Source organism: Eptatretus burgeri, chromosome 6 (genome assembly GCF_056783735.1).
Source record: "Eptatretus burgeri isolate ZD-2024b chromosome 6, Ebu_testis_v1, whole genome shotgun sequence".
In the NCBI taxonomy this organism is placed as follows: domain Eukaryota; kingdom Metazoa; phylum Chordata; class Myxini; order Myxiniformes; family Myxinidae; genus Eptatretus; species Eptatretus burgeri.
In genome coordinates, this window is record NC_140966.1 from 65,923,846 (window position 1) to 65,944,705 (window position 20,860).

A 20,860-nucleotide genomic window follows, 5' to 3' on the forward strand; every position below is an offset into this window, starting at 1 on the left:
CGGAGAGTCTGGCAGTTCACTCAGGCAAACTGGCAGGGACTGCAAGCAGTCATCACATTTCAGGACTGGTCGACAATATCTACCACCCCAGATGTTAACTCAGCCTGAGAGTTCTTCCAGAAAAACCTGCTCTTGCCTATGCACAGATTCATCCCATCTCATTTTCAGTTATCATACCCATTCCCACCCGTGGTACATTGATTCCTGTGGTGAGGCAGTTACCTTGAAACAACTTGCATTTTCCTCATAGAAGGCTAATCTGACCGAATCAATCTCAGTTCATTCCATAAGGCATGCAAAAAAAGTGCGTGCACTCTCAGGAGAGCCAGAAAACAACTGTCCAACATCATGATTCGACTTTCAAACTTGTCTCCCTCTTCTAAAACCTCGTAGCACCTTGTTAAGTCTGTCTCCGGAGCATGCTCCCCTTCCAATGGAACCACAGCCAATTCAGCTCGTGAGAATGGCGAATGCTTCAATTCTGCATTTGCTTCCAAATCTTGCGTCTTCAACCCATCACTCTCTGTACCTACCCTACCCAGTCACACCAAACTGCTCCTAGACTCTGTGTCTTTTGCACCTGAGAAGGTGGAGAGGTTTCTAGTAATGCTCAACTCTGATTCTGCAACTGGACTGGACAGCATCAGCTCACATGTCCCAAAAACCTGCCCAGCTGCTGTTGCACTTCCTCTTTCTGCACTTTTCACAAAATAATTTGCCCTCGGTCATCTTCTATCTACTTGGAAATCAGCCAACATCACTAAATTGCATTAAAAAGATGCAAAAACGGATCCCCTTAACTGCATACCTATTAGCTTACTTCCAATCATCAGCAAGGTCATGGAATCCATCATTGCAGTTGACATAAAATAATTCCTTTTCTCCAACAACCTCATGTCAGGCAATCAATTCGGATTCACAATCTTTACTTCGACCAGTGTTAATCTGTGCTTGAAGCTGCTGTCCTGTGAGCCGCCTATCACGCAAGCTGTTGACTCTCAGAAACTTATTTTCCGATTGTGTTGTGGCTTTGGGTCTGCCAGACCTCTTCCTGTCAGAGTTTCCTCCAGTTTCCAAGTGCCTTTTATGGTGTAGGAAACTGTACTCACTGACACTTTGGCTTTGTTTGCAATTTCTCCAAAGGAAAGACCTACACTTTTAAGGATTATAATGGTTTGTCTGTCTTCCTTTGTTAATTCTCTTTTTCTCGCCATTATGATAGCCATATACTACTTCCTGCAGTGCGATATTGTCGAAATAATGCTTCAGAGGGTGCAGCAACACAGTTTGTTCCAACACTGCATTTATACAGACAGAGGGTTTGTAACTAATCAACAAAAGTTGGGACACCTGTAGGAATTGTTTGCATCAACTTTCAAGGCTTAATTTACTTCCATTGCTGCAGAACAGCTGCAGTTGCTAACCCATTACTTGTTCCCTAAAAAGGGCCTTTTTAACAACTCTGAAATTTCCATTATTTTTCAGTTTTTGGGAACCTAAACTTTTTTTTTTAACCTCTGGCACTTCACCACTTAGCTTTGTACCATTTCAGGTTATTCACTGGACTTGAACTGCTGAAATTTCAGTAAAAACTGGAAAAATGGTGGTGTTCCAAAACTTTTGACCAGTAGTGTAGCTCTCAACGGAATCCTTTCATCTCCTCTCCCTGTCAAGGCTGGAGAGCCCCAATGCCGTGTTCAGGGCCCCATCCTATTCCTTATCTTCATCAACGATCTCTCATACTCCCTGGAAAATCCTCTTTATCACAACCTGGTCAAACACTTGGAATATGATGTATTGTTCTGTGGAAGTGGGAGTGGGAGGGGGGGAGGGATCCATAGCTAGACTGGGGTCAGTGTAGTATGGTCCGTGTGTTTTGAGTAGGTTAGATTTCCATCTCACAAGGATCTGGCAGAGTAAGTTGTCTGTTACTCGTGATGCTGAGGAGGTAGCGTACGTAAATTATACATAGGGTGGACATTAATTATGTTTGTGTAAATACCTCTTATTTGTAGGCGGGTCGAAGTGAGGACTGCCCATCACAGAGGCACACTTCATGCGTGCAACTATGCGGTTATGATATCTTTCGCCAGTGTGTGCCAGCCATGGCGGCTTGTGTGCTGTGGAGCCAGAAAAGGCAATGAACAGATATTTTGTATTGAGGTTTCCCCATGGGCGACACCCCAGGGAAGGACTCCACCCAGGAGGAAGAAGAGAACTCCACCCACTGGAAGAGAGAATCAAGAGATGCTTGTGCGGAAGGAGGTCGAGCAGGTGGTTCACAGAGGAGCTTGAGGAGCAGAGATTATTGTGGTTCGCTCTGTAGAAGTTTTGGGATAGACCCAAGCTGGTATCATGCTGCCTTTTGAGAGGGGAAGAAAAACCTCAGACAGGGGAGCTCCACATGCCCGGAGTGCAAAGAAGCACTTTGCAGAAGAAGTGCCGATCAGGAGGCCTCATTGGGGAAAAGGACAAAGAAGACCACGTGGCCTGGTTAAGGCTCACTCATCGCCAGTCCTGCTCGTGGCTGTTACTTCATCTTTGGACATCATCGTCACTGGTCTCTTCTCTTGCTCCTGGTTTCGAAAGTGCACTGCATCGAGTCCTGTGTCCACCTTGCACATCGGTCTTCAAGCAGCCATCAAACTTCGACTGGTCTCCCATCTCCACTTCCTCCGCCATTACCTCTTCCTGGGAATTATTTCATAGAAACTAGCTCTCCTCATGCACAGATTTATCCCATCTTGTCTTCAGTTGTCCTACCCTTCCTCCCACACATGGTACAATGAAGCTTGTGGCAAGGCAGTTGTCCTGTAACAACTTGCCTTTGCCGTATGGAAGGCTAATCGAACTGAAGGCAATCTCAGTTCCTTCCACAAAGTTCGTAACAAGTGTGTGTCTCCCCTCAGGAAAGTCAAAAACATCTTTCTAATCTCAAGCCTGAACTCTCAAACCAGTCTCCCTCCTCTAAATCCTGGTGGCATCTAGTTAAGTCTGTTACTGGTGTATGTTCCCCTTCTATCCCCTCCCGTACCTCAAATGACCACACAGCTGACATGGTACGTGAAAAGGATGAATGCCTAAACTCTGGGTTTGCTTCGAAATCTTGTGTCCAAAACCCATCGCTTTCTGTACCATCCTTACCCAGTCATAACCAGCTGTTCCTGGACTCTGTATCCTTTTTTTCTGACAAAGTGGAGAGCTTGCTGTCAAACCTTGACTCAAATTCTGAAACCGGTCCAGATGGCATCAGCCCACATGTCCTAAAACCTGCTCCTCTGCTCTTGCTCCTTCCTCTTCTCCAATGGCTTGATTTCTGATCATCAATTTGGATTCAGATCAGGTCACTCTACCCTGGATATGCTGCTTCTGCTCTCCCAACAAGGGATGGAGGTCCTGAATGCCAGACATGAAATCGGAGCCATCTCCCAAGACAAATCGTGTGCCTATGTTTTGGTCTGGCACCACAAAAATCGAGGAAAAGACTGATGTGATGTTATACATGTCGTGAATTTTGTGGACAAACTTCCTGCTCCTTGGAATGAAAATGACAAATTATGGACTTACAAATAAATTACGGTCTTGTTTTAAATTGTCGTCATTGCCGATTTAGTTTGAAAATGTAACGATGTCTTCATTAAAGCATTCTTGGTTATTGTTTGCACAGGGGTTCGTGTTTTTCAAAAAGTAATGAAGTATTAAATGAGCATCGTCAGAGTATCAATAGTAACATGTCCTGAGATCTAGACCTGACCTGACTTTGACCTGAGGCACACTTCGTGGCATAATTCACTGTGACTTAGCTCACTGATGTCTATGACTGTGGGATGGGTAGGAGAGAAGGAGAGCCAATGGTTGGGTCATCGCCAGGAGCCCAAGGCATCTTTAATCTGTCCCTGCCTTACCCCTCATCTCTCATTGTTTCTGTTTGTTTTTGTCCCTTGGCCATGCAGCTGGAATTCCCCTTCCTCTTTCTGCTGTTTTATTTATTGTGTTGTATCCTGATCCGTTTTGTGTTCTCGCTCTTCCACGAGCCTTGACTCTGTATTCAAAACAAAACACCCAGCCAACCCCAAGTTCTCAACGCCTCTTCCAACCCAAAGTCCTCAAACCCCCTCCCAACCCCAAATCCTCAGCTCCCTGATCCAATCCCAAGTTCTCAACTCTGCCCAACTCCAAGTCCTCAAATCCCCCATCCCACAACCCCAAAGCCTCAACCCCCTCCCAACCCCAAGTCAACTCCCTCCCAACCCCAAGTGCTTAAATCCCTGCCCCTAAGCCCAAGTCCTCCACTCCTCCCAGCCCCAAGTCCTCAACCCCTCTCACCACCCCAAGTCCTCAACTTCCACTCCAACCCAAAGTCCTCAGCACCTCCAATCCCAAATCCTCACTCCCCACCGCCAACCACAAGTCCTCAATTCCCTCCCCCTAACCCAAAATTCTCATTTCCTCCCCCAACCACAAGTCCTCAACTCACCTCCTTGAACCCCAACTCCTCAACCCACATTCACCAACCCCAAGTCTTCAAACCTTCTCCCCAGAGTTCTCAACCCCACCCCCCAAAGCCTCAAGCTCCTGTCGCAAATCTGTCTCCTCTCTTCCCAACTCTCGGTTCTCCCCTCCCTCCCCTTTCTTTCCGGTCAAGGCAAGAGGGCATTCTTACATCATTACATATTATTTAGTCATTACCTCATTAAAATGGTGGAATATTTCATTTCTTTCCCCTGTCCTCTATCTCCAAGCTCACCATCTCCAACTTCCTCATAACCTGCTTTCCTACCTTCCCAACTTTTCCTTTCATCCCATTCACAATGTCGGTTGCAGCGAGAACAATTATCTAAACTACATTCAGGTCTACATTCACAATCTCGTGAGATATGTCCACCGGAAAATCCGTGGAATTGCCACTCAAGTTATTGTGAGTAGCCTAGTTGTGTTAATACATCCATCCATCCATGGGGAACATGCGCCACAGAGCATCGCTGTGTCCACTTTCCGCCGGTACTCCAGGGGCCTCCTCCTGGCCATCCCCCATCTCTAAGGGATAAGACATTCCAGGCACCCACCCAAAGAACCCAGCTCAGGTTAATCTGAGGAGACCGTCTTGTGGATGACACCTCAGCGCCACCCCGCCACACACCCCAGTGTGTTTTGCGGAATGAAGTGTTTTGTGATGGGTGGAGTGCAAATCCTGCCACCAATTGTGTTAATGAATTTTCCTAAATTAATTATCTGCTTTGTGATGCATAAATACAAGGACAATATTAAATAACGATGAAACGTCGTTCACAATCTCACGAGATTCCGTCATCTCGAGAGATTTACATAACGGAGGGACAGACAGACAGATAGATGTGACAAGTGTATTATTACATAAAATGATTGACATTTCCCTCTGATGTGTAACCAGTGTATAACAGCAATTCATCGTATAGAACGCGTGGTCGACTGCCAAATACAATTTGAGTTAAACCCACCTTGAAATGCAGCAGAACATCGACAGAGTTTGTTCTGTCAGTGACTGTGAGAGCAACATCATCCTGCAGTGTCTCTGAGCCGTCATGTTGATATCTAACACAAATGAGACAACCATCATTACCTAAATCAAAACCATGAATCCATTATTAATGAAGAGATGAAGATCCATGATATATGAAGTTAATGATCCAGTACCTAAAACCTGGGCAGGCAGGATGGCCGAGAGGTGTGAGTAAGTAGAATTACCATGTCACTAATGAATTGTCAATGCAAATACAACGAGGTTCACCTCCCTTGACTGATCTGGCCCACAGATGTCATTACTCCACAATTTGAGGTTGATTCTCACCTCTAGCAATAAGTGCCCTCAGGGAAACTTGCGATGGATGCAAAAATGTTGCCAATAAAGCAGTGCCACAAACATCCCACCTAATAATAATCGTGATGACAATGATGGTGAATGCGTACCGGATGCGGCGTGCAACTATATGATCGAGTGCAATGGAATCTCCTTCAAAAAGAATCACTCCATCCATCTCCAAGGATCCATGAAGAGGGTTCTTGGAGATCAGCACCCTCAAGTTCCCTGGGATTGTGTCAGGATCTTTCAACATGATATGTCGAGGCAGTAATAAGGCCGCATCACCTTCTGCCACCTGTATTGGCAGCATCTTCACCTGGGATTGTACCAGTCACAAATGCTTTAAAATTCTCTTTGAAACAGTTTACAAGGGAATTAATTCATATAAAAAGCAGCACATAAGGTAACAAATAATCTGTGCATGCAAAATTTTATGTGCACCAAATCGACTTGGCATGGAATCTTCAACATTTTGGTTGGGAATCTACTCGACGAGATGGAAATTCAGCCACATAGTGCTTGGGTGTCGGCAGGGAGATGCCAGCAGGAAGCAGTAAATCATTGTAAACAAAAATATTGTTGTGGTTGTCCAGCCGTCCATTTGCCTGGTTCAAATCTGGCGAGTCGTCTCAATATGACTGTAATGGTCAATCGATTCAAAGACCCCTGCCAGATCACATGTCCAAATCCCACGATATGTGCAGATTGGGGCATCAGATTGGCTGAGTGTTACGTTAATTACGTACCACACGCCTTGTCCTAATTAGGCCGAGCGAGCCGAAGGTGAGTGGCACTGTCTGGGTGTGCGGCGTTAATTGCTGCCACCAATTATCCCTCAAAGGGCTTTCCTTAATTACCAAGGGAACCACGACAACCCAAATTCACCAGGTATGCTCAAGAGGAAGGGAAAACAAGAAGACAAGTGTGGATGCAAATTTCTCCAAAATTAGCACAATGGTTTTAAGTGTGATAATAAAAGGAAAATGTAGTCAATTAAGCTTGATTGACAATTAACTTAAAAAGTAAAGTTTTTAGCATATAGCACAATGTATTGTTATAACCCTTTAATGGGAAATGTATTTGAATACAAAACGATTATTACATCTATGTGTGCTCGAACATGTATCTATTTTGAATATATATATATATATATATATATATATATATATATATATATATATATATATATATATATATATATATATATATATATATATATATATATATATATATATATATATATATATATATATATATATATATATATATATATATATATATATATATATATATATATATATATATATATATATATCCTGGTGTGTTGGCACAGTGGCTAGAGCAGTAGCTTGGGAACCAAAAGGTCCTGAGTTCAAGCCCCGTTGGGCCACTGAATTAATACACCAGGGGGTTGACTCAGCCTGTCATCCTTCCGAGGTCGGCAAAATGAGTACCAGTGTGCTGGGCCGGTGTATACCCCGGTTAAAATAGGTGTACCATATCCCTGTGTCATAAGAGGTGACTAGGGTTGCGTCAGGAAGGGCATCCGGCGTAAAACATGTGCCAAATCACTATGCGGATCATACGGATGATCCGCTGTGGCGACCCCTAACGGGAGCAGCCGAAAGAAGAAGAAGAAGATATATATATATATATATATATACATATATATATACATATATATACATATATAGACATATATATATACATATATACATATACATATATATATACATATATATATATATACATATACATATATATATACATATACATATATATATATATACATACATATATATATGTATGAACAGTATGTGTGTGTGTGTGTGTGTGTGTGTGTGTGTGTGTGTGTGTGTGTGTGTGTGTGTGTGTGTGTGTGTGTGTGTGTATAGACACATACACACACACACACACACACACACACACACACACACACACACACACACACACACACACACACACACACACACACACACACACACACACACACACACATATATATCCATTTGCATTTTAAACGGCTTTATATCTCTTTACTGTATTAGAAGGTTACCAGTCTGCCAAGTAAAACATCTCTCTTCCCCAAAACAGACTGGTCTTCCAAATAATCTTTACTCTTTGTTCAGTAGAATAGAATTATCTATTATTCTATTTAGCTTATTAATATTAAGTGATTCTCATATATAAATAATTATATATTGGCATCTGAAAGTCTGCTGGAATGGTCATCTTTATATTCATCCCAACAGCTTCAATGGAATGTGTGTTGAGATAATGTCCAGATGTCTGCTTGAATTATTTTCACCTTGAGATCGTAAATTGTTCTCCAGCCCTTTGATTGAATTCAAACTGACCTCTGAATGGCCGCTGCAAAAAAAACGTGATCACGTGAGTGATTTTTTTCCCTGAACCCTAAAACTTCAGCCTCAGTCGCTACCATGTCGCGATAATTGCCAGATATCATTCCATGATCTCACCTCTCCCACCTTTGCTTATAATAAAAGGAACTCAAGATCCATGTACCATTAGAATCAGAGGATAGAGCAGATTGCTTGATTGTGTTAGTGAATTTCCTCTGATTCTCCATATGCATATTTATTAAAATAAATGGTTCAACTGTACAAGAGGAATTGAGTATTCTTCAACATAAGATATACCAATTAATGATGACAAAAACCCCTTACCCACTACTGTACACAGGTGCCCACAAAACCAACAAACAAACGGGATCCTCAATTAACTAAGCGTTATGTGGACCCACAGACACAGCACAGGAGGAAGACATTAGATGTGACAGGATGGAAATACCAAGACACAGCAGGAACAGATGCAGGATGTCAAAGAGGCAGTCATGTCCTCAGCATAACAGCCCGCTCCAGCAAGCAGCCCAGTGTGAGTTTTGAGATAGGAGGCATAGCTTGCTCGGTGAGGGTATGGCTTCACACAATAGCTTGAGCAGAAATAGGCAGCCCTCCTCAGATCCATCCTTGGCTTCTGCTAACTACCCCGCCACCCCCCCCCCACCACCTCCGCTCCCGCTGCATACGCTTTTATTGTCTTTGGCTCCCACCTCAGGCCATGACGTACCATGCCACCACTGGTCCAAATGGTCCGTTTAATGAGTGGAGAACCACCCATCTCTACTTGTCACTTGTCACCCCCCCCCCCACACTCACTCACAAACAGGAGTGAAACCGTTTTTGCTCCTAAACTGCAGGCTGATGGCCCACCCAGACACCAATAAGAGACATTTAAGAGACAAGAACCCGAACGATGATGATTACTTTAATGGCCCCAATTATTCCCACCTTGATGTGAGGTCAGCAGGGTGGATGATGGCACAAGTCTTTTGAACTGGGTGGCCAGGCCCGATATTGGTCTGAGGTAGACAGTAATTTGTTCAGGGTGCGGCAGGAGCTCGCCTACTCTTCTCGAAAGACACGGTGGGATATTTTATGTCCACCAAGTAATGCTAGCAGTCAGGGTACCGAGCTTAATGCCCAAGTGAGAGACGGTGCAATTTGTGATGCAACAACCTGCTTATGAAACACAAACCTGATACCTGATAGTTGTGTTGGGAATTTAACTCAAACAAGACAGCTCAAAGGTAAGTCACGACCTCTGTGTGGAGTGAAAGAGCAAAACTAAATTATCCATGATATTTCAGAGAAACATGCGTGCCAACTGCCAACCCATTGCTTCACGGACTGGTTTAATCAAAAGACAACATGTTGGACATATATATATATATATATATATATATATATATATATATATATATATATATATATATATATATATATATATATATATATATATATTTTTTTTTTTTGAACACATTGTCCAGGCTCAAATGAGAGCAAACACACAACGCACAACAAGAGGGGCAGGAGACAAGAGGGGTGGGAGAGGGAAGGACAAAACAGTGGGGAACAGAGACATTAGGAGATCTGTGGAAGGGAGAGGGATGGGATGGGGTACACAGGGTATACAAGATGGACACTACAGAGACTTTCAGGACCTTACACGACTAGGAATTTTCGGGAAAGAAGGCAAGGAATTTGAAGGAGATGGGTTTGGGGTGGATTAACGGGGGAAGAAAAGATCGTGGTTTTGGATGGGGCGAAATAGGTGGTGGTGAACAGCTGCTTTGAAGACCTGGAGGAAAGAGTGGGATTGAAGAGAGTCTGGGAGTTTATTCCAAAGGTGGGGCAAAAACAGGAATGAAAGATGAAGGTGAGCAGTGATTCGTGATTTTGGTAGTTTTACCAGAAGGGGGTTGCTGGCGGACCTTGAGCACCCTGCGGAAATATGAGGGGGACATATCGCAGAGAGAGCGGGGGGGGGGGGAGGGTGGCGAGACCGGAGACGGTCGAAGACAGAAAGACCAGCGACCTGCCTGTGGTGAGAGAGTGAGAATCTCAAAGACTCAGCCTCACCGCGGGGGATACCAATGATCCTAAATGTCACAATTGTACACCAACGAAATGCCTTGGTTCGCACAGCGTGAAGCCGAGAAAGATGAGAAGCAGGAGCACCAGCGGGCGGAGCAGTCCTCCATCAGGCTGCGGACGAAAACTTTGTATGTGGTCAGGAGCTCAGGTGGGCTGAGGAAGGACTTTGCACGATGGAGGATGCACAGTCAGCGACTGGCTTTGGAGGCCAGGTTGGAAATGTGGCTTTCCCAGGAAAGATCATGGCAGATTGTGAGACCCAGAAGCTTGAATGAAAGGGCTTCTACAGAGGGTTGTTGAGAAAGTACATGGGGGGAATTCCAAAGGGTACTTTCAGAGAGACATAGTGAGATTGTGAGATTTGTCAGGATTGAACGACATGTTCCACATGTTGGACCAGTTTGTGCCTTTATCCAGGTCTTCAGAGAGCGAAAAAGCTGCCGCTTGCCAGTCTGAGAGATGACAGATGGAACGGCAGAGGGTGGAGACATCAGCAAAGAGATAAAGAGGATTTTCCAGAGTGGGAGAGATCATTAATGAAAACCAGAAAAAGAACAGGGCCCAGAACGCTACCTTGAGTAACTCCAGCCTGGAGAGGAAGAGGGGATGAAAGAACTCCATTTAGGGCTACATGTTGGCAGCAACAGGAGAGGAAGTCTGTGAGCCATGAGTAAAGATGGCCTTGGATACCACAGGAAGAGAGTTTGGTGAGCAGGGCAGGGTGCCAGACCATGTCAAAAGCACGCAATATGTCCAGGGATATGGCTCTGATTTCATGTCCGCCATTTGAGGTAAGGGAGGGGATGGAGGGGGAACATACACCAGACACAGATTTGATTAGACACTACTAGGAGTTGGAGGAGGGAGAGAGGTTTGAGAGTTCAGACTTGAGATTAGAAAGATGTTGTTTTCTGGCTCTCCTGGGGTTACATACACACTTGTTCTGAGCTTTATGGAAGGAACTGAGATTACCTTCAGTTGGGTTTGGTTTCCATGAGGCAAAGGCAAGTTGTTTCAGGACAACCACTTCACCACAAGCTTTAGTGAACCAAGGGAAGGAGGAAGGGGAGGACAACTGAAGACGAGAGAGAGAAAGAGAGAGAGAAAGAGGGAGAGAGAAAAAGAGAAAGAGAAAGAGGGAGAGGGAGAGGGAGAGGGAGAGGGAGAGGGAGAGGGAGGGGAGGGGAGGGGGAGGGGAGGGAGGGGGAGAGGGAGAGGGAGAGGGAGAGGGAGAGGGAGAGGGAGAGGGAGAGGGAGAGGGAGAGGGAGAGGGAGAGGGAGAGGGAGAGGGAGAGGGAGAGGGAGAGGGAGAGGAGAGAGAGAGGGGGAGAGAGAGAGGGGGAGAGAGAGAGAGAGGGGGGAGAGGGAGAGGGGGGGGAGAGGGAGAGGGAGAGGGAGAGGGAAAGAGAGAAAGAGAGAAAGAGAGAAAGAGGGAAAGAGGGAAAGAGGGAAAGAGGGAAAGAGAGAAAGAGGGAAAGAGGGAAAGAGGGAAAGAGGGAACGAGGGAAAGAGGGAAAGAGGCTTTTGTATCTTTTTATTATAAAAATAGAAAAGAAAGCCCCCAAATGGGAGTTGCATTTTCATTTCAGAGAAAGAAAGAAAACTAAAAAAGAATTTCTGAAGAAAGGAAAGGATGAATCAGGTGGATTATATACAGAACATTTCACAAAAGGATAAACATTCCTCTCGGACTTTGCAAATAACTTCCTTTATACACCATTTTGATTTGAACTGCGGTAATCTTCCCGTTACTGAAAAGAAAGCAAAATCCTATTTAACACGACTTATTACAAGGTTTTGGAACAAAAACAAAGCATCTTCATCATTTACTCCCTACACCATCAAGTTTTTTTTCCTTGACTTATATACCGCCATCTTTGCCTGAGCAAGCAAGAAATTGGCAAACACACCATTGGAATTTTTGTGTGGGATATCCAATCCATAGATGAACACACAAGTGTTAAAAATCAGACCAAACCTCACAAAACAATTCCGAAGTAAAATAAATAAAGGTGCCAATCGTTGGCATTCAACATAGATGTGAAAAAGGTTTTCAGATTTCTTACAAAAAGGACATTCATCTACAAGTAGATTTGATAAATGGTGTAACAAGTGATTATAAGGAAGGATCCAGTGTACTAGTCTCCATTGGAGGTCGCCATGTCGTGGTGGTACAGGAGGGGGATAAAAACCTTTCCAGTTAGGAAAATAAGGGGGAGAACAAGGTAAGAGGTCTCTCCATCGAACCTTCTGCTGTGTTATTAGCTGTTGCGAAAGAAATTTTACACAACCCAAATAAAGGTCTTTTTGTTTGGGAAGGCTATTGAAGCCTACGTTAAAAGGGGCACAAGAAAGAGGGCTGGCAAGAGAAAAAGCACATACGAGTTCAGAAAAGGTAGAGAGAGAAGGTATTCGATGTGTATTTTGTTCATTGCTTTGGTGGTCTTGCTCCCAAGCAGGTGCAAGCTCTGTGCATGTCCAAAGCACACTCCCTAATATGCATGCCACGATTCGAGACGATCGCACACCGACCAGGCTTGCCAATGCATCAGCTCCGATCCAGCTGCCATTTGGGCTGAGAAGATCTGCGACAGATTTAACGCCCTTGTCGGTAAAGCGTTGAATAAAGCACCTATCAGCAGGCATATCATGGAAAAGGGGGTTGTAGAACAAAGGTTCTTCCAGAAACATCTGTTTCGTGTTAGAATGTGTAGCTCTCGTTATTGTCAGAGCTTGCCACGCATTTAGCATGCTCTGATAGAAACCAGAGAGGGGGGATGTGTCGATTTTGGAAAGGTCCATCAGGAAAAGAGAGTGGTCATAGCCGAGCCTCCCAGCCTGTTGCAAAAGGTGACGAGCGACGTTGACCCATGGTGGAGAGGGTCGCATGTATAGCATGCGAAAGGCAACCGAGAGTCGAATGGCCATTAGCCGGCTCTTTATGTCGACCAGGCCTTGGCCTCCATCGGTCAGTGGTAAACTGAGGACCCCAGGTCGCAGCCAGTGTTTTCCGTCCCAGAAAAAGGACACGAAGCACTTCTGGAGCTGTTGAAGCAACGCCGCTGGAGGATGCAGCACGAAGAACCTGTGCCATAAGGTGGAGGCCACCAGTGTGTTGATAACCAAGACCCTTCCACGATATGACAGTTGTGTGATCAGACCTTTCGATTTTTGCAGTTTACCCTCAACAAACTCAAGCAGACCAGCCCAATTTTTTGCTACTGTGGTATTATTACCTAAGAACACTCCAAAGTATTTCACACCATCATTGGCCCATGACAGTGGAGCAGGAAGTCTTGGTGCCAAGTAGCACAATGGACCGAGCCAAAGGGCTCTCGTTTTGTTCCAATTTACTTTGGCTGAAGAAGCCTTTTCAAATAAGGACAAACTAACGCCTGTTAGTCTACAGCGCAAAGAAACTAGTAGGGGTTCGATGGAGAGAGCATAAAGCAACCTGGAAAGAGGGAAACTGAGTCTAATTCCCTTGTTAATAGACAAAGGTGCAACAAGTTCATTGTTTATCTTAAGCACACTCTCAATATTACTGTATAGTATTTTAATATAAGAGATGAAGGTTGAACCAAGTCCATACTGCTCAAGTACTTTGAAAATGTACCGATGGTCAACACGGTCAAAGGCTTTCTCCTAATCAAAGAGAAGTCCTAAATCTTTAGGGTTTTCCTTGCACAGTTCAATGATGTCTCTCACAAGGGAGATGTTGTCATAAATAGAACGTTTTGGGACACAGTAACATTGGTCTTCTTTCAACAACGAGGATAAATAAGGAGTAAGTCGCGATGCCAGGGCTTTTGAAAACATCTTATAGTCCGTACATAACAGGGAGATAGGACGCCAATTTTCAATACTCAGCATGTCTCCCTTTTTTGGGATGAGGGTAAGAAGAGCTCGTCGGCAACTCCGAGGTAGCTCTCCAAGCTGGCAGCTTGCGTTCAACGTGTTAATGGGTTCTGGACCCCAATAAGTGCCAAAACTTCTTGTAAAATTCAGTTGTAAGTCCATCCAATCCAGGTGCTTTCCCAATGGCAAGGCCGTGCAGGGCAGTGCCAAGTTCATCCAAGGTGATGAGCCTTTCCAGTTAGGAACGCTCATCTTCACACAACACTGGCAGGCCTACAGAGATAGAGGCAACACTGACAGGATGTATTTGTTCCATTGAATATATTTTCGAAAAGTATTCCTTCACGAAAAGTTTGATTTCTGATTGTGTAAAGATAATGGATGAATCTGATAATCGCAGCTGAGAAAGCTGTTTACTGGGAAGACGTTTCTCCAAGGAAAATAAGTACTTGGTTGGTACGTCTGCCTCATTCAGGTGTCGCACCCTCATCCGAACGAAGGCACCATTTGCATTCCTCTCGGTTATTTCCTTTAATAAGGACTGTTTCTCAGTTAAGGTTTTTTGTATGTTACTATTATTTTGTCCAATGATCCGTTGGAGTTGTAAAATCTCTAACTGTAATATTTTCTTTACTTCAAGGTCAGCTCTTGTTGAGAAAAAAACGATACTGTTGACAGAACCCTTTAATTTGGGTTTTTACTAAATCCCACCATATCAACGGGTTAACGGAACAGCTGAACTTCTGTTCTAGGAGAGCCGTCCAGAAGGATTCAAAGGCCTGAATGAAGTTGAGGTTTTCTCGTAAACTGTTATTGAATTTCCAGTGAGAGCTCCCTGGACATGGTTCAGAGAGTTGAATGAAGACTCGAGCGAGGGAATGGTCAGAGAAACCAGAAGGCACGATATCAGATTTATAAACTCCATGTAATAAATGAGAATTGACATAGATGCGATCAAGCCTCACAAGTGAGATGTGGTTGTTTAAACAACGACACCATGTGTAAGACCGATCAGAAGGGTGCTGTACACGCCAAATATCATGAAGATTATATTTCGCAATGATGTTTGCAAAAAGTTTTGCGGTACATGGTTGGGGTTCCGGCCCGTTCCGATCAAATGAAGCATTAACAGTACCGTTAAAATCGCCACCAATAATTAGACAAGTCTGCAAATCCAGTGTTTGCAGGAATTTTCTCAGTTCGGCAAAAAAGGAGATCCGCTCGTCTTTTTTGCTTGGAGCAAACACATTAGAATTGTGAACTTGGACTGATTGATAGAGAAGATCACGGAGGCAAGGTGTCCATCAATAATACTCATAAATTTAAGGCAGGACGGATGGAAATGTTTCTCTAAGACAAACATGATGCCTGCCTTCGACGTGGAGTTGTTACTGAAGAAACATTCCTTGTCCATAAATAGTCGCCACTGAGCCTGAACAGATCGGACAGCATGGGTCTCTTGTAACAAAGCTGTGTCGAGACCGTTGACCTCGACCAGCTGTTTAATTTGGATCTTGCGGAGTGGACTCCCACCACCATTAACATTTATCGTTCCAATCTTGAAACTGGCCATGAGGAAAATAATAGTTTCTTAGAATAAGATCAGAAGCGGGTTAATTGATTAGGATCCCTTTTCACCTTGGCAATCAGTTTTTTTAAGTGGTGACAGTGTGTCTGGTGGAAACCGAATAAGTCAGGCTTACGTACGATAGCCTGAGCACACTCAAGGAAGGACGGTAGATCTGGAAAGTATTCCGTCAGGTTTAGATTGCGTTTCCTGTATGTATTTTGTAAGAAGAGTCTTGTTTGTTCAGGGGGGGGTAGGACCTTGACTTGTCAGCTTCTCCACCGTTTCCACCTGACTGTTCCTGTTTGCTTCCTCCAGGTCAGATTCGTCAGAGTCAGTTTTAGTTTCCGAGTCATACAAGCTTGTACTGTCCCGCATATCGATACTGTCGTCAGTATTGATACACGGATCTGTACTGGTTACCACGTCTATGTGCTCTTCCATTGTGGGAACATCTCCTGGTGAAGTAACAGAAATAATCGGGGGAGTTGATGAAACAGAAACACCATCAGTGGATGTAGCGATATCGCTTCCCTCGACCGTAATGGTGTTATCGACCTCCAACGGCATGGAGGTAGATAATACTTTGGGGGTCTCTCGTAAAACATCCATTTTAACATTTCCTGCATTTCCAGCTTCACCACGTGATGGACTGGGAGCAGTAACAGGGTTAACATTTGTTTTACTATTTCCCGCTGACAAGGATTCAGGGTTAACATTTACCAAAGTGACAGCAGGTTCATCACTAGTGGTCTGTGTATCACCGTCAATGGGCTTTCCCATAGGAGAGTTTTTAACGAGTGAACAGTTTTCTTCACTGCAAAAACAGGTAAAGCGGTCTCTGTGAGGGAGACGTCTCTGTCCTCACCGGCAAGTCGGCTGAACTTGTTGGTCGTTAGTACCGGGATCCGGGTCCATTCCGGGTCAATACCGGGTCCATTCCAGGTCCATTCCAGGTAGGCCTTGTAGAGTGGCGTCAGTCACAACTGCAGGAACATTACCGACAGATTCCTTGTTTGTAAATGCTCCTTTCTTCTGGGTTAAACGACCATCAGGTAAAGTCTTTCTCCTTCTTGATGAAACGACGGTGAAACCATCCCAAACATTCGTTTTGCTGTTTAGACGATCGGACTGAGGGGACTGGGCCTTATTTCCGGACACGGGATTCGCTTCCTTCACAGTCGAGGATGAAGAAGAAGAAGAAGAAGAAGAAGAAGAAGAAGAAGAAGAAGAATACGTATTCTTGTTGACGAGGTTTATTTCATCGTTCGACGAGGTTGACTTTGGGCAAGATCATTTCAAGTGTCTGAAATTACCACATTCGAAACATTTCAGGGTGTCAGTAGTTACGTAGACTTGGTAATGATGATTATCAATTTTGAGTTTTAAAACGATGTTCAAGGTTCTTTCAGCGTTAGAGGGAGGAAGCACCACATAAGCTTGTCTCCTAAAAGACATCACGTGCTTCGTCCGATCGTCCTGGCTCCGTAAAGGTAACATAGTGATCTGAGAAACCACAGAACCATAACGACATAGTTCGGAGATCAGCGTCTGATTTTTCAGGAAAGGAGGAGCGTTCGAGATAATGACCTTCACGGCCGGAGTGTCCAGAGGGGAGACGAGCACGAAATGTCCATCATCTGTTGATAGTCCGGTCAATACGATTTCATGAACCAGTTCTGTCTCAGACACGAAGATTACCACACGTTTGTTCATTCGTGTGGCTGCACGAACTTTGTCAGTACCGACTATGTTTCCCGTGACGATAACGAGATCCTCGACGCTGACGTCGTCGGGCGGGACACAGACGACGCCATGTTTTCTTGTTAATGCTTCAAATGCCGAATAACGGGAATAAGAAGTTATATTTAGGAAGGGGGAGGAGGGGCGATTACTCTCGTGCAGTAATTAAATACGAACCGAGACAGGTTTCCAAAGGAAATAAACACAGCAACAGTGAGGAAAAAACGATCAGTTGAAGGGCTGTTAGGGTTAGAGGGGGAAGAGGGGGAAAAAGAGGGGGGAAAGGGGGGAAAAGAGGGGGGAAAGAGGAGGGAAAAGAGGGGGGAAAGAGGGGGGGAAAAGGGGGAAAAGAGGGGGGAAAAGAGGGGGAAAAGAGGGGGAAAAGAGGGGGAAAAGAGGGGGAAAAGAGGGGGAAAAGAGGGGGGAAAGAGGGGGGAAAAAGAGGGGGAAAAGAGGGGGGAAGAGGGGGGAAGAGGGGGAAAAAGAGGGGGAAAGAGGGGGGGAAGAGGGGGGAAGAGGGGGGGGAAAGAGGGGGAAAAAGGAGGGGGAAAAGGAGGGGGGAAAAAGGGGGAAAAAGAGAGGGGTGGAAAAAGAGGGGTGGAAAAAGAGGGGAAAAAGAGGGGAAAAAGAGGGGGAAAAGAGGAGGAAAAAGAGGGGGAAAAGAGGGGGGAAAAGAGGGGGAAAAGAGGGGGAAAAGAGGTGGAAAAAGGGGGAAAAGAGGGGGGAAGAGGGGGAAAAAGAGGGGGAAAGAGGGGGAAAAGAGGGGGGAAAAGAGGGAAAAAGAGGGAGAAAAAGAGGGGGGAAAGAGGGGAAAAAGAGGGAGGGCAAAAAGAGGGGGGGAAAGAGGGGGAAAGAGGGGGAAAAAGAGGGGGGAAAAGAGGGGGAAAAAGAGGGGGGAAAGAGGGGGAAAGAGGGGGAAAAAGAGGGGGAAAGAGGGGGAAAAAGAGGGGGAAGAGGGGGGAAAGAGGGGGGAAAAGAGGGGAAAAAGAGGGGGGAAAAGAGGGGCAAAAAGAGGGGGAAAGAAAGAGGAGGAAAAAGAGGGGGAAAAGGGGGAAAAAGAGGGGGAAAAGAGGGGGGAAAAGGGGGGAAAAGGGGGGGAAAAGAGGGGGAAAAAGGGGGGGAAAGAGGGGGGAAAGAGGGGGAAAAGAGGGGAAAAAGAGGGGAAAAAGAGGGGAAAAAGGAGGGAAAAAGAGGGGGGAAAGAGGGGGGAAGAGGGGGAAAAGAGGGGGAAAAGAGGGGGAAAAGAGGGGGAAAGAGGGGGGAAAAAGGGGGAAAAAGAGGGGGAAAAGAGGGGGAAAAGAGGGGGAAAAGAGGGGAAGAGGGGGAAGGGGGGAAGAGGGGGGGGAAAGGGGTAAAAAGGGGGGGAGAGGGGGAAAGAGGGGGCAAAAAGAGGGGGCAAAAAGGGGGCAAAAAAGGGGGAGAGGGGGAAAGAGGGGGGAAAAGGGGGGAAGAGGGGGAAAGGGGGGAAAGGGAGGGGAAAGGGGGGTAAAGGGGGAGGGGGGAAAGGGGGGGGAAGAGGGGGGAAAAGAGGGGGGAAAGAGAGGGGGAAAGAGGGGGGAAAGAGGGGGGGAAAGAGGGGGAAAAAGAGGGGGGGAAAAGAGGGGGGAAAAGAGGGGGAAAAGAGGGGGAAAAGGGGGGAGGGGGGAAGGGGGAAAAGGGGGGAAAAAGAGGGGGGGAAGAGGGGGAAAAGAGGGGGGAAAGAGGGGGGGAAAGAGGGGGGGGGAAGAGGGGGGGAAAAAGAGGGGGAAAAGAGGGGGGAAAAAGAGGGGGGAAAGAGGGGGGGAAAGAGGGGGGAAAAAGAGGGGAAAAAAGAGGGTAAAAAAAGAGGGTAAAAAAAAAGAGTAAAAAAGAGGAAAAGGGGAAAAGGGGAAAAGGGAAAAGGGGGAAAGGGGGAAAGGGGAGAGGGGGAGAGGGGGAGAGGGGGGAAAGGGGGGAAAGAGGGGGAAAAAAGAGGGGGAAAAAGAGGGGGAAAAAAGAGGGGGAAAAAGAGGGGGAAAAAGAGGGGAAAAAAGAGGGGGAAAAAAGAGGGGGGAAAAAAAGAGGGGGAAAAAAGAGGGTAAAAAAAAAAAGAGTAAAAAAGGGGAAAAGGGGAAGAGGGGAAGAGGGGGAGAGGGGGAGAGGGGGAGAGGGGGAGAAACAGAAAAGTTACAGAAAAACTTTGGACCTCTATCTCTGAAAGGAAAAATTTGAAACCTGGCACATAGCAAGGACTCCTCATGGGGAATGAGTCTGATTTTTTTTATGACATCATAGGTGCTCTTGTTATGATGTCATCATTGCATATGTAAAACACGACATCTGATCAGTTTGAAAAAAAATTTGTGGGCCATCTTGGGATAAAATGATCCACAGAAAAAAAAAATTAATGATGTCATCGGTCATGTGATTTGGCAGCCATATTATTTTTAAAAAATACCTTCGAAAATCTTCTTCTCTGAAATGGCTGAGAAACTTTACACATATGACCGCCTATCCATGAGGAACAAAAGAGTTACACATATGACATGAATGAACCCTAACGTGAACGTGAATGAACCCTAATGAATGAACCCTAACCCTAACATAGGTCACATGGTTTGGCAGCCACATTGGATTTACCTGAAAACCTATTAAAAAATACACCACTCAAAAGAAGTTCTGGCGAGGGTTAGCAATCTCTGATTGCTCATTTTGTTGTTTTCTTTTGTTTCGAGACGTATTACTAGATAGCATTTTGTGTTCTCCTCCTGTGTTATTGTCAAGGGTTCCTGCTGTTGTAAAATAATACATATGTTGCTGTTGGAATTGCTGTATTAAAGCTCGAGGTTCCGCTTCTTCTTCCTCAATCACAGAAGGGGGGCTGCCTCTCCTTTTAGTAACAGAAGATGACCACAGCAATTCCTTACACCGGAGAGTAACATCACAATCAAGAAGGAGAACTTCAGCACTAAAACACCAACTTGTCATCTCTACAGGCTGGCTTGAGTTATGAAACATTCAACCACTGGAGGTTGCCAATGGAGTCAAAGTCACGGATGGCTGGGGTGGATCTCAACATTATTATATTCATGTCCAGGTTATGTACATCCATCCATGGGGAGCATGTGCTTCACAGCGCGTCGCTGCTTCCATTTTCCACCAGTACTCCAGTGACCTCCGTTTGGCCATCCCCCAGGCAGATGCCTGGCCCATCCCCCTCTATTTAGGGACAGTACATTCCAGGCACGTGCCCGAAGGGACCGCCTCTGGTTAACCCAAGGAGACCGCCGTCTGGTGGACGACACCTCAGCACTACCCCGCCAGTCACCACTGAGTGTGTTTTTGCCGAGTGAAGTGCAAATCCTCGCACCAACCTCCTAACCTAACTGCAGGAGGACATCCATAGATGCAGTTAGGCACCAGATATGAATGGCCGTT

General features: G+C 45.4%; 1 pseudogene across 1 annotated transcript in view; it reads right to left on the reverse strand.

The window, feature by feature from the left end:
- The window catches only part of LOC147024976 (FRAS1-related extracellular matrix protein 1-like), a 127,656-nt pseudogene that overhangs the window by 73,135 nt on the left and 33,661 nt on the right, over positions 1-20,860 (reverse strand). The window contains exons 16-17 of the transcript XR_015059657.1: positions 5,947-6,155; positions 5,478-5,571 (exon numbers count right to left, since the gene is read on the reverse strand). The product of XR_015059657.1 is annotated as an FRAS1-related extracellular matrix protein 1-like (transcript). The remainder of the gene's footprint in view (positions 1-5,477; positions 5,572-5,946; positions 6,156-20,860) is intronic.